The sequence below is a fragment of the Aulonocara stuartgranti genome, assembly GCF_965226115.1.
Source record: "Aulonocara stuartgranti genome assembly, chromosome: 4".
NCBI lineage: Eukaryota > Metazoa > Chordata > Actinopteri > Cichliformes > Cichlidae > Aulonocara > Aulonocara stuartgranti.
In genome coordinates, this window is record NC_138942.1 from 4,530,529 (window position 1) to 4,542,484 (window position 11,956).

Consider the following 11,956-nt stretch of genomic DNA (forward strand, 5'->3'; position numbering starts at 1 on the left):
TCAATAGCTTGGTTTTAAATCAGGATCGGTCCCCACAAATGTATAGAGACAGGTATACACATGAACACACGTTACTTTATATCTATGAGAATCTCATATGCAAATAGGAGTGCCCTTTCATATATTTTTTAAAAATGTAATAGCAATATTTAAAAAAACAAAACATTATTTTTGGTTTCTTGTTTTACTGGGTCCAACAAACAGATTAGTGAAACAAGGTGATATAACTAAGTTATATAACTAAGTTCATTTAAAAAAGAAACCTTAAATTAACTTTGGAGACTTTTTGGCAACGTTAAGGAGTAAATAATTAAATAAGGAATATTATTGAAAAATAGATGTTTTAATTGAAATGAGGGAACAATAGTAATATAGCAAAGATTCTCTAAAGAGTACAGGATATAAGGTTATTTAAGCACTATGAATTCTAATTTGTGAGAAAGAATAGAGTTTCACCTGCCTTTTAAACCTGTAATTGTAAATGCTGTTATTTTTAAATGTAAATTATAGGTTTGTGTGTCCTAGAAATATTTAAAAATGATACCTATGAAATTGCTAAATCTGAAGCGTCACTCTTTCAATTGTGGCCAATTTATGTACAAAGAGCATCATCTAGTGGCAGGAAATTGCCTTGCAGCTACATCAGGACTTACTAAATAAAAAGGCTTCACTTCATCTCATTCCCATCTTTAACCTTTATTAAATACTGCTATGGTTCATTTAAACTGTTTGTAAAGACATTATTGTTGTTTTAAGTAGATTTAAGAGTATTTATATTAGTGCAGTGATTGCCACCAAAGGTTCTGTGTTCAATTTCTGCAAGAGTTCATCAATGAATCAATAAATTAAAGGTGCAGCAGCTGCTTTGGTGGCTGATAATCCATGTTTACATTCGTTTTTGTTTATGGGTGTATTTTCAAATACTTTAGATGATTAGTTACAGCAGAATACCTCCATGTAAATACACATACTTGAGAGAATGCGATTGTCCAGGCTCAGCCTTAAAGACAGGAGGAGGCACCTACTACTGATGTATGAGACTGAAAAATGTGGTATTGACCTGATACCAAGTAAATACACAGCAATGAACTCATAATAGCAGTTTATGTAGGGGAGAGCAGCATGTCATGATTTATGAAGAAAATGCATCAGCAGTGTGCTTAATCTGAGCTGGTCATTTGTTAGCAGACAAGTGACAATCACAGATACAGTCTGTATTTGAGTTAGTTAAACATAAGAAGGTAGATCCAAAGAGAACAAACCTCTCAAAAGCATTTCTTCTTATGTGTAGGACAAACCTGCATGGGGACTCAGAGGTAGGAGGCACCAAGTCAAAATGACTTTCAGAGAGTCCTTCATGTTACTGGATGCATATATATTCACATTATACAGCTACATAAGAGTTCCAGTACATTTTTCATTTGAATGGATCTTGTCACCCAAAGGCCAAAATTTTAATGCATTATCAATTTTCCTTATGAATTTAATTTAGTCCTGCAAATATTTACTCATTTTACATTTAACTGTGTAAAACAAGCACCTTTTCAGAAATGCTGAGATGATGGAGGGACATGCTGGAGGATATACATACAAATGGGTGTGAACCCACTGATGCCAACTATGCAACAATTAGTTTTTCTGTGCTTTATGGTGTAATTAGCCAGTACAGCAATATTTTACAATACACACCAGTCACCCCTCATCTGGGCTCTCCTCAGCTCTTTCCGGGAGAGTGGCACGGTTGCCCCTCTGTTGGTCTCTTGTGCTCTGAAGGAACCTTTTAAATAAAAGCGCGCTCAGGCACACAGGTGTACACACGGGTGCTCACAGACACAAACTACACCCTTTTTTTGCTCCTACCTCAAAGCACACTGTGCGCTGTCAATCCTACGTGCTGCACAATAATATTCAATTTCTAGTATTTACTGTTATATTCACATAAATGGTAAATTCTTCTGGTTCTTATATAGCGCTTTTCTACTCTTCTGAGCACTCAAAGCGCTTTACACAACTTGTGCAAGCACATTTTTCTAAGTGCTTTCTAAGTAACACACACATTCATACTCCGATGGATGCATCGGAGAGCAATTTGGGGTTAGTATCTTGCCCAAGGATATTTGGCATGCAGACTAGGGGAAGCCAGAAATTGAACCACCAACCTTCCAATCAGTAGATGACCTGCTCTACCACCTGAGCTACACCCCATAGATCATCTCTCTGTTTTGCTTGTTTTCTCTTTTTTCTTTCTCAACAGGTGATCCAGGTGATTGATATGTATATATATATTTTATCTGTTTGTTTTGTTGGTTTTTGTTTTTTGCCCTTTATCACCGTTCCTCTTCCCTGCTGTTTTTCTTTCCCTACCTCTCTTTCTTTCTCCCTTTTCTTTCCCCAAGTCATGTCTGTCCCGTGTAAGTGAAAATAAAATAAAATAAACAATAAAAGCAAAGGTGAATCAAATAGACCAATATGGCAAGGCCGGGATGGTCCATTTGATAAAGTAAATCCGTTGGGCATCTTTCTTTGCCTTTAGACAATAATTCTGATGGCAAATGAACCAAACAGGACAGGCAAAAAAAACCCCAACAAAAAACAAACAAAAAAACAATACACACCAGTACTGTATCATGCATATGCTGTATATGGTGCAGTAAGCGGTACAGTGGAATGGACATTTGTTCCATAACTACTTGTTCTCTGTGGTAATTCTCCACAGCGACAGGATGAGGTCATTTGGGCATTTGGCCAGGATCTCTCCAGGGCAGCACCTAGGTGATGCATTTTGGACATGCCCCACTGTGAGGAGGCCCCACAAGAGACCCATACATAATATACATGTCTGCTGCCAATAAAAACATGCATCAAGTCGTGTCATCCTCACTTCAACCTGTTATTCACATACTGCACCTCCATAAAGAATATATTTGCACTGTAGATAATAAAAGCTAGAAAAACACATTATTAGTAATCATTAATTATAGTTCATCTATTTTTTAACACCTTTTCATGACAGATGAGTTTTTCTTTTTTTATTGTCACTGATGCTTCTGGTGAGAATATCTCATAAACAACACGAGGCAGGTTCAATATAACCAAAACCCCAGACTCGCAGTAAACATCATGCCAGTGTTATAAGATACAGCATCCACAGCAGTGTAAAGTTAAGAAAAGTTTCTTCATAGTTCAGCTATGCCAGCTTCTAGCTTTGCTTAACAGAGTGTAGAACAAACCTGATGACATGAACTCCCAGAAAACTTAAACATCAGCCAAACACATCCAAGCATTGAGGGGTGTGAGCAAAAAAACAAAAAACAAAACAAAGCTGACTGATCCCAAGAACAGCTGGTTATTACAATAAACCCAGGAGTTATTTCTCAGAATCTTTTACTATATTATTGGTTTATTTTGAGCAGCATGAAGGTTAACAAATTGAGAATGTTTTTCCTGAAGCAAAGTGATCATTACAGTCTCAATTGTTTGAGTTTGTACGGAGATTTCTCCCCAACGCCTGCTGATCACAATTATTGACAGTCTGATATAATAAGTTGCTTTATTTGGAAATGTGCAGGGCTCGTCTCTGTCATTGTCTGACAGAATTGCACCATCAAGATGTGGTAATTCCCAAATTGGCCAGCAGGTGTCACTGTGGAGATGGGGTTCAGATTGTTTCGAAGCCTCGATATTATTGCGGCACAAATGGTTTGAATTCTTCAGTGTTTTATGAAGCCTCGTTTGGCCCATCACTATTTACAAGGTCTTTGGAACAGAAAGGTAACAAATCCAGAGTGCCAATCCCACATGAACAGGAACAGAATCTCCTCCACTGTCTCACACACAGAAACGCCAGGCTTCAAGGCAACAACAGAAAGCAGACTTACTGATCAGAGATGGTCTTTCTGGTTTTGAAGTGAACTGCAGCACTTTTCTTTGGGAATGGCTGCACTACAATGACTTTACGCTCAGTTCAGTTTTGTTGGCATAATCAGAGAATGATAGGTATGCACCACTGACTCATGTGATGACTAAAACACCTGCATGGTATGCACCTTACCGATTGTTTCTGTCATGGAGACTTCAGGCTTTCCTTTCAGTTTATGTTAGGTTTTCTTTCTAATTCTCTAGAAATCTTATGTTTTCAACATTGTGCCCCTGTACTGTTCCTCATTTCTGTTTTACTTCTAGTTGATTGTGGTCAGATTGTATTGTCATTGCAGAGTTTATAATTGGCCTTCCCTGCTTGGGCTCATTGTGACTCTTTAGTCAGTTCTGTTTACTTCTTGTTATTTTATAATCCAGATAATGTTAATAGTTATTTAAAGTTATATCCTTGTCTTTTTATGTATTTAAGACCAGCCTCCTCTAGTGTTTCCTTGTATGTCATTGTCATATCTGTTTGGTGGTTTGTTTACTTTCTGTTTTATCTGAAAGTCCCTTGTGTGTGTTTACACAGGCCTGCCCTGCCTGTCAGTCATTGTTTCAGTATCTGTTTGTGTGCTCTCGTGTTCTCCTCGTGATCCTTTTTGAAAGTTTTCTTATTTTTTATGTGTGTTGTGGATTACTCCTCGACTTTAATAAAAGGTTAGTTTTTTGTTATTTCTGCATAACTATGAAAACTGCATTTGGGTCCTAACGTTCACTCCATGACAGTTTGCTTTGGAGGAAGTCGTTTCAATGCAATGTGATGACAGTATGTGAACTTTAGTTAACTATATTAAACTAAAATGTTGTTAGGTTGAATTCAATTCATGAAAATAAATTCTAAATATTCTTTTATTGTACAGCAATTCAAAACTAGTTACAAGTTCAGAGACAACACTTATTATCAAATTGAACTTCAGCTGCCTATTGTGTTTTATGACTGCATATTGATGCTTACCATGTTGACAAAATCTGCCCATAGACAGTCAAGTCTGACAAGATTTCACAGTTTCTGTAACACATGCGGGAACATAGACACACACAAACACACATACAAAGTTGAAATCATAGCAGTAATATTGCTGATATCCAAATATCCAGATATTAAAAAAAAGGTTAAATCTGAGAGGTGAATGGTAAATGGCCTGTATTTATATAGCGCTTTACTAGTCCCTAAGGACCCCAAAGCGCTTTACATATCCAGTCATCCACCCATTCACACACACATTCACACACTGGTGATGGCAAGCTACATTGTAGCCACAGCCACCCTGGGGCGCACTGACAGAGGCGCACTGAAACAAAAACGGCAGAGATTTGGTGATCATTGTTTGCTTTTCACTATTAATCTGTTGTTTCTGTAACATTAAATATGACATTTGAGCTGCTTTGAATACTTTGAGAGTAGCCTCTCCTTGTGAAGACAGAAGTGTGTGTTGTTTATATGTGTTTTTGTATTTTAAAGGTGAAACTAAGTACTAAGAACACCCTGTTTGACAGGTTGATTGTGGTATGTTAGCACTTTAGGTGTTACTAATCACTCTGAATCTCTTTCCTGGAGCCTTCAAAATATATGCAGGTGTTTTAAAACACCTTTAAAACGCTCCAATATTTATTGGATCAAAATTGTGATGCCTAAGTTATCCAGTGGCTTTGAAAAAACCTGAAGAAAAGTTACATCAGGAAACACAGCTTGTTTGGGAATAGCATGTTATGACTTGCTTTGGTGAATTTTGCAAAAATGTGTGAATATTTTTCCTGTTCATATCAATGTCAGAGTGCTCAAACACAGGTCACTTTGGAGCTCCACCACCTCTCCGGCATACTTATTATAGAAACGTCATTCGAAGGTTATGAATTATGGGAGTGGCTGTAGCTCAGGTCACCTTCTAATCAGAATGTTGAAAGTTCAATCCCCATCTGCTTCTGTCTGCATGCCAAATCTCCTTGGGCATGATACTAACCCCAAGTTTGTCTTCAGTTCATCCATCGGAGTATGAATGCATGTGAACGTTAGACAGAAAGCACTTACATAGAAAGGTAGAAGTGTGCAGAGTGCTTTGAGTGGTCAGAGTAGAACAAAACTACATAAGAACCAGTCCATTTACCATTTTAATTCAATTCAGTTCATCCATTCTGAAGCAGGGTTAACACAGAGAAACAAACCCCACTAATTTCATGTCTGTGGAATACTGGGAGAAAACCTATCCAAAAATGTGGAGAACATGCAAACTCCACACAGAAAGGCCCCGACTTACAGGACTTAAAGAATCTGTTGCTAACATCATGGTGTCAGATGCCACAGCACACCTTCAGGGGTCTATTCTATTCTATTCCTCAATGGGTTAGGGCTGTTTTGTTAGCAAAATAGGGACCAACACAATATTAGGTAGGTGACTTTCTCTGACTTTGAGATTGTGGAGAACTTGGAGGACTTCCTACAAGTTGAAGGAAAAACACATGCTGGGCTGGGATATCTTTGCTGTACTAATTACATATGTTTAAATCTGACTTAAGAATGATCTGGATCCAACTCCTTCTCTAACAGGAGATATCAATTCTTCTAGCTGCACTTACAGCCCTGATGGAAAAGGGGGAGCGTGAAGACGCCAAGATGTCCAAGAAGATGCCTACTTCCCCATTTGACAGTAGTTCAGATGATGGTAAATATGCTAAGATACAACACTGTGAAAACCTTCATATGCAAATGAAACTGCATGCTAAGTAACATGTTTATGGAGCATAAAATTGGCAAAATTTGCAATGGCAAAATATTTTCATCTTCAAAAGTAACTTTTCTGTGACGTAAGAAAATGAAATGACAGCAAACAAACTCATGAAAACATTTGTAAGTGTTGTTTTTTTTTGTTTCTTTTGAGCTTCCAATCAGGTTCCATCAAATAGCCAAGACTATTTCAACAACAGACCTCCACAGCCAACAAGTAACCCTTACAGGCTGTACCCCAACAGACCATCAGAGACAACAAGTAACCCTTACAGGCTGTACCACAACAGACTTCCACAGACAACAAGTTACGAGTACAGCCAGTTCAACAATCAGCAGGTCCAGAGCAGCAGTGCCTCCACAGATGATCCGAATCATGTCCGGTTCATAAACCACCTTCAGTTCAACAGCAGACCCCAACAAACAACAAGTAATGATTACAGACAGTATCACACAGTCCACACAGACTTGGCCGCCTCCACAGACCTAGTGCGCAATCTCCAACTGTCCAGAATGTGTGGCTGTGTGGCTTGCCACATCTTCTACTGTAACACTGTAGTGAGGCACAACGCTCTCAGAGGCCAGGAAGGCGGTGTCATAACACTAGAGGTGGGCATAGAGAATAGAGGCGATAGGCGGAGCAACAGCTTTAGATACTTCACCAACAGACGCGTTAATCATTATCTAATGGTGATCCTAATCATTAATTTTAATATTGTGCTTTTAGTAATGTCACTCTTATTTCATGGCAGGATATAAATTACTCTATGAACAAACTGCCACCAGCATTAGATTAAAATGTGCAAAACTGGAGATGCCAGTTAACAGAGAAAAACAGAAATGGAGGCAGCATCTAAAGACATCAAGCACCAAAAGGAAAACAAATGATTTAAGTCTGAAGCTTTTTTTCCTGTTTCACATTTCTACTATTATTGCAGTGGGACAGTATAAATACAATAGTGTGGAACAAATAACTCTAATAGGGACTAATTCAGAAAACTGGTGACTTCTTCATTTTACTTGCAAAAATTACTGATGTGCAATTTTGATTTGCCATCTTCTGTTTTCTTGAACTGGTCATTTGAAGGATTTCACATTTAAAGCAAATCTGCACTGGCTGTTTCTTTAATATACAGTCAGTGGGTTAATGCAGGCACTTTCTGTAATCACTCTGTGCAAGTCTTACCTTAAACTCCACCAGGGGGCAGCATTTCACCAGTGCTAAATATTTTTTCTTAACCTTTGATTTTTATTTTCAGCCGTACTTCCATGTCCTCAAGAGGCTTCGGCTTTTGACTGTAATTAAGAAGGTTAATGACAGGTCTGGTTGACTCACTGCACCATCTTGTGGCACAAATTGGTTAATACATGAAAGCGGAGCCCAGGCCTGTTTTCAACCATGTACACCGATATTTTGGGCACAAAGTTCTGGCAGTTCTTGAGAGCTTCAGTTCATTTTGGAAGTAATTTACAAAACCTTTAAATGAAAAAAGAAAAGCACACAGCTGCACTAATGTGCGTTCCCAACAAGTTTAAACGGTTTTAAAACATGTAAATGCTAAACATGTTCACACTGAGAGTTAATAACAGTCGGCCACTGCATGCACCTGTGGCATTTCTAAACAAACCCAAGTTTAATGTCTATCTCTGTGTCTACACACACACACACACACACACACACACAACTGTGTATTTATCTTGTGGTATTGAGTAACAGGGCAAGAGGCGGATGTGATCCACCTGCAGCTGCTGTGCACAGCGAGCGGTTTGGAGATTCAGGTCAGACTTGCGTTTTTACACCTTCCTGCGATCTGTGAGCTCTGACACGCCAAGAGCAGCTCGGCACACATGCATTCAGTCTGTTTTCTCATTTATTTTGCATGAGGCTGGCCAGACAGAGTCCCTCAGTGAGGAACTCCTGTCATGCTACAGGAAGAAGCTGTTTGATTTCTAACCACCTTTCCTCCGTCTCTGGCTGAATATTACAGAGATGTCTGCTTGTGTCGGTGATGACAGATGACTAATGCCAGTGTTGGCTTTACAGCGAGATTTTAATTGCGACTCTTCTGTGTAGCTCAGCATAGGATTAATCATCTTACTGCCTCAAAATCTCTTTATTTTTTATACTTATTTATATTCTGTATGATTGTTTTTGCTTCTCTGTTAAAGCACTGGATAAACTCTGTTTTTCTTTTTTAAAAAGGTCGCACTATAGAAATAAAGTTATTATTATTAATGAGATGGCACTGAAATGTCAGTTAAAAGAATAGAAATAGAGTTATATGTTTCACATGGCAACAATGACAGAATAATAAAGTGCATTTTACTTTCATTCTGGGTCAGTTTTAAACCTGAAATGAGGAAAATGAAGGAAACCTGACCGAGGCTTTAACACTGCAGGTAAACCAGTGGTTCAAACCAGGTGGAAAACTGGAACAATCTGGAACGAGTCCTACAAATATTCACACAAAAGATCAAACTCTTTAGTAGATTGTTTTTACTTAGGGATTTCCTTGTTCGGCCAAAAAGAAGACCGCCATGTTTGTGGTCTGCAACCGGATTACATTCAAGACATAGAGAAGAAGTCACTCGTGTTTTTGTCTATTCTTTTTGGACATGAATGGACCTTCCTTACTAAATGCACATGATGCACTTTGAGTAATATGATATAACTGTTTCTCTGTGTTATTTATCTATAACCCGAGTAATGCAATAATATTGTCTGAACTGTGTAAAGTACAATAAAATGGTCTGATTTGGTTTTACTTTGCAGATGATGCAAAACACACAGAAAGTAAGTGAACACAAAACAAACGTGTGCCGAATCAACTAAATGACACAACCTGAAAGAAAAAAAAGATCAAAAACTTATAATGCAAAATTAAACACAGACCAGGTTCAAGGCTTTTTAATTTCTGTGCATGCCAAATTTTAGAAAAGCACAAAATCCAGATTTTTAAGCACAACATAAAAACATAAAGAGGATAAAAAATGACATGCATCATTTCTACTTTGCTGTGTTTGACACTTTTCTCCATGCAGTTAATTAAAACGTTAAAATAAATACACTATTTTCTGTTGTATCAACATTAACACACACACTCCATTGAGGTAATAGTCACTGATTGGTGGAGAAGCATCAGTGCTGCCATGAATTATAAAAACAATCTAATACATAACAAAAGAACAGAACAGGGATGTAAAATGCATAAGAATCCACTTTTCTCTTTGCTTTTTCTGAGTAATAAAAATGTATCTTCACCATTTACTGTTTAGAAAGCATCTAAATAAGAAGACAAGCAGTTATCAAGATAACAGGATTTGATCTTTATCTAATGCACATAATGTGACTGTTTTAAGACTACAGAGGAAAATGAAAGAGAAGCGAGTCTCGTGTCGCTTAGTGCTTTTTAAAGCATATTTCAGTTTCTTATGTAAATGTGTAGTTTCATTGATTGATCACATCCTGTGTTCATCTGCAGTCATTCAAAAATATGAATAACTATGTTGATAAAAATGTTTGAAAAAATGACTCTATTAAACTGTCTTATAAGTTTTTTTTACAGATCAAATGAGTGATGAGAATATTTAGAGGTGATGGCATGTGATGTGTGCACAACCAAACATCCTCTTATGCAAGTTTCATGCATGTAAAGCGAGAGTGCATGTAAGATTTCTCTCTCCAGAACAGACTGTACAGCCATGTGTGTGCTGCATGCTTGAGAACAATCTATACAGGAAAGCAAGTTTAATAAAACTTTATACAGCACCAATTCACAACCACAGTGACCTTAAAGCACTTTAAACTGGAAGGTACACACCTCACAATATTAGAGAGAAACCCCAGTCTCAGTGTTCAGATGGTCTCCTGTGAGATCAGGCAATGGCGGGGAGGAAAAACTTTTAACAGGAAGTGACCTCCTCAGGGAGAGGTAGCCACAATCCAGTCTGAGCCTGGAGCAGCATGATTATGGGTTGGTTCAGAGTGCCTGATCCAGAGCTTACTATTAGCTTTGTAGTAAAGGAAAGTAATGGTAAAGCTAATAGACTTTTACTGCAGAGGAGTGCATGTGTGGCTGCTGGAGTACATTTGACGACTAATTAAGAATTCTCATTTAAATTCAATTCCTCATCCTTCTGAAAATGATATGTACTCACAGGATTTCAGACTACATGCTACTGGTCCCAGCTGTGGACACATTAGCCTCAGTCTTCTTGTAGGAAAATGATCTGTAAGCATCAAGCAAGTTTTTAAATTGTGGACTGTTGATTCTGTAAATGAATAATAATAATAAATACTACTACTACTAGTACCGCTTATAATAAAAAAAAAAACAATAATACTGCTAATTTAGCCCACATTTGAGAAATTATTTTAGTATGCGAGTTGTTGTAATAATAAAAGTAAATAATATAACAATTTTTTTTTAAATAGTCATAATAACGCTGTTCTAATTTTTTTTTATTAAAACCTGATTATGTGTTTTTTGTGGTATTAAATATTGTTGATTTAATTTATCTAATGTAGCATTTCAGTGTAGATGTAGGATCTTGTGATTTCTGGGTTCCTAAAGATCAGGGAGCCTGTTTTTTAATGAATACACATCAGTCCTTAAAGAGCTGCAGATTATCTGTGTTTTTAGATTGTTAGATTTTAGATAAACTACTACCATGTTGAAAATAAGCAGAACTCAATGTAAAAATTTCCCCATCTTCATTTCTTATGACCATTCTGGTATCTTCACAAATGTTGCAGCAGCATCCTGCTCACAGTCGCTCCTGCTTTGATGAACGCATCTGCGTTTCTTATTTCTTCATTTCTTCATGTGCTCTGGCAGGTTTTCAGTCTTTTGGGTCTCTGCAAGTTGATTTAAATAGGACTGTACATTAGTGCAGTTCTTTGAAGATTTATTTATTCAGCAGGTAGATTTGCAAAGTACATTTATCATCTGAATATTCTTGAGTGTGTTATACCTGCAGGACATTGAATAAGATATTAGCATATATCATTTGTATGACTGTTATGTGGTATTTTAAGTGCAAAATGTGATGCTGAACTGAAATTAAAACTGTATTTTTTTAATGTTTTATTCCAAAATATGTGAAAAATCACTTAATAACATAGTCAAGACATCACTAACATGGTAACCACAGGCACAGTTATCCACCCACTTGCTGTTATTTGTGACTGGCAGCCAATCGGAAGAAAGACAGCTTAAAGAGGGGAGGATCATTTTGAGTTGTGAATCATGCAGAGTTACTGTAGAAAACAAAGGTTGGGGGTCCATTTTGATTTCTAGTGTTTTCTGTGTC

At 37.4% G+C, this 11,956-nt stretch overlaps 1 long non-coding RNA gene across 1 annotated transcript; it reads left to right on the forward strand.

Annotated features, from left to right (window-relative positions):
- The first annotated feature begins 4,475 nt into the window (after positions 1-4,475).
- LOC309704221 lies at positions 4,476-10,116 on the forward strand. Its single transcript, XR_014276173.1, has 3 exons — positions 4,476-4,578; positions 6,467-6,581; positions 6,798-10,116. It is a non-coding gene; the product is annotated as an uncharacterized lncRNA (long non-coding RNA).
- Positions 10,117-11,956: the final 1,840 nt, after the last annotated feature.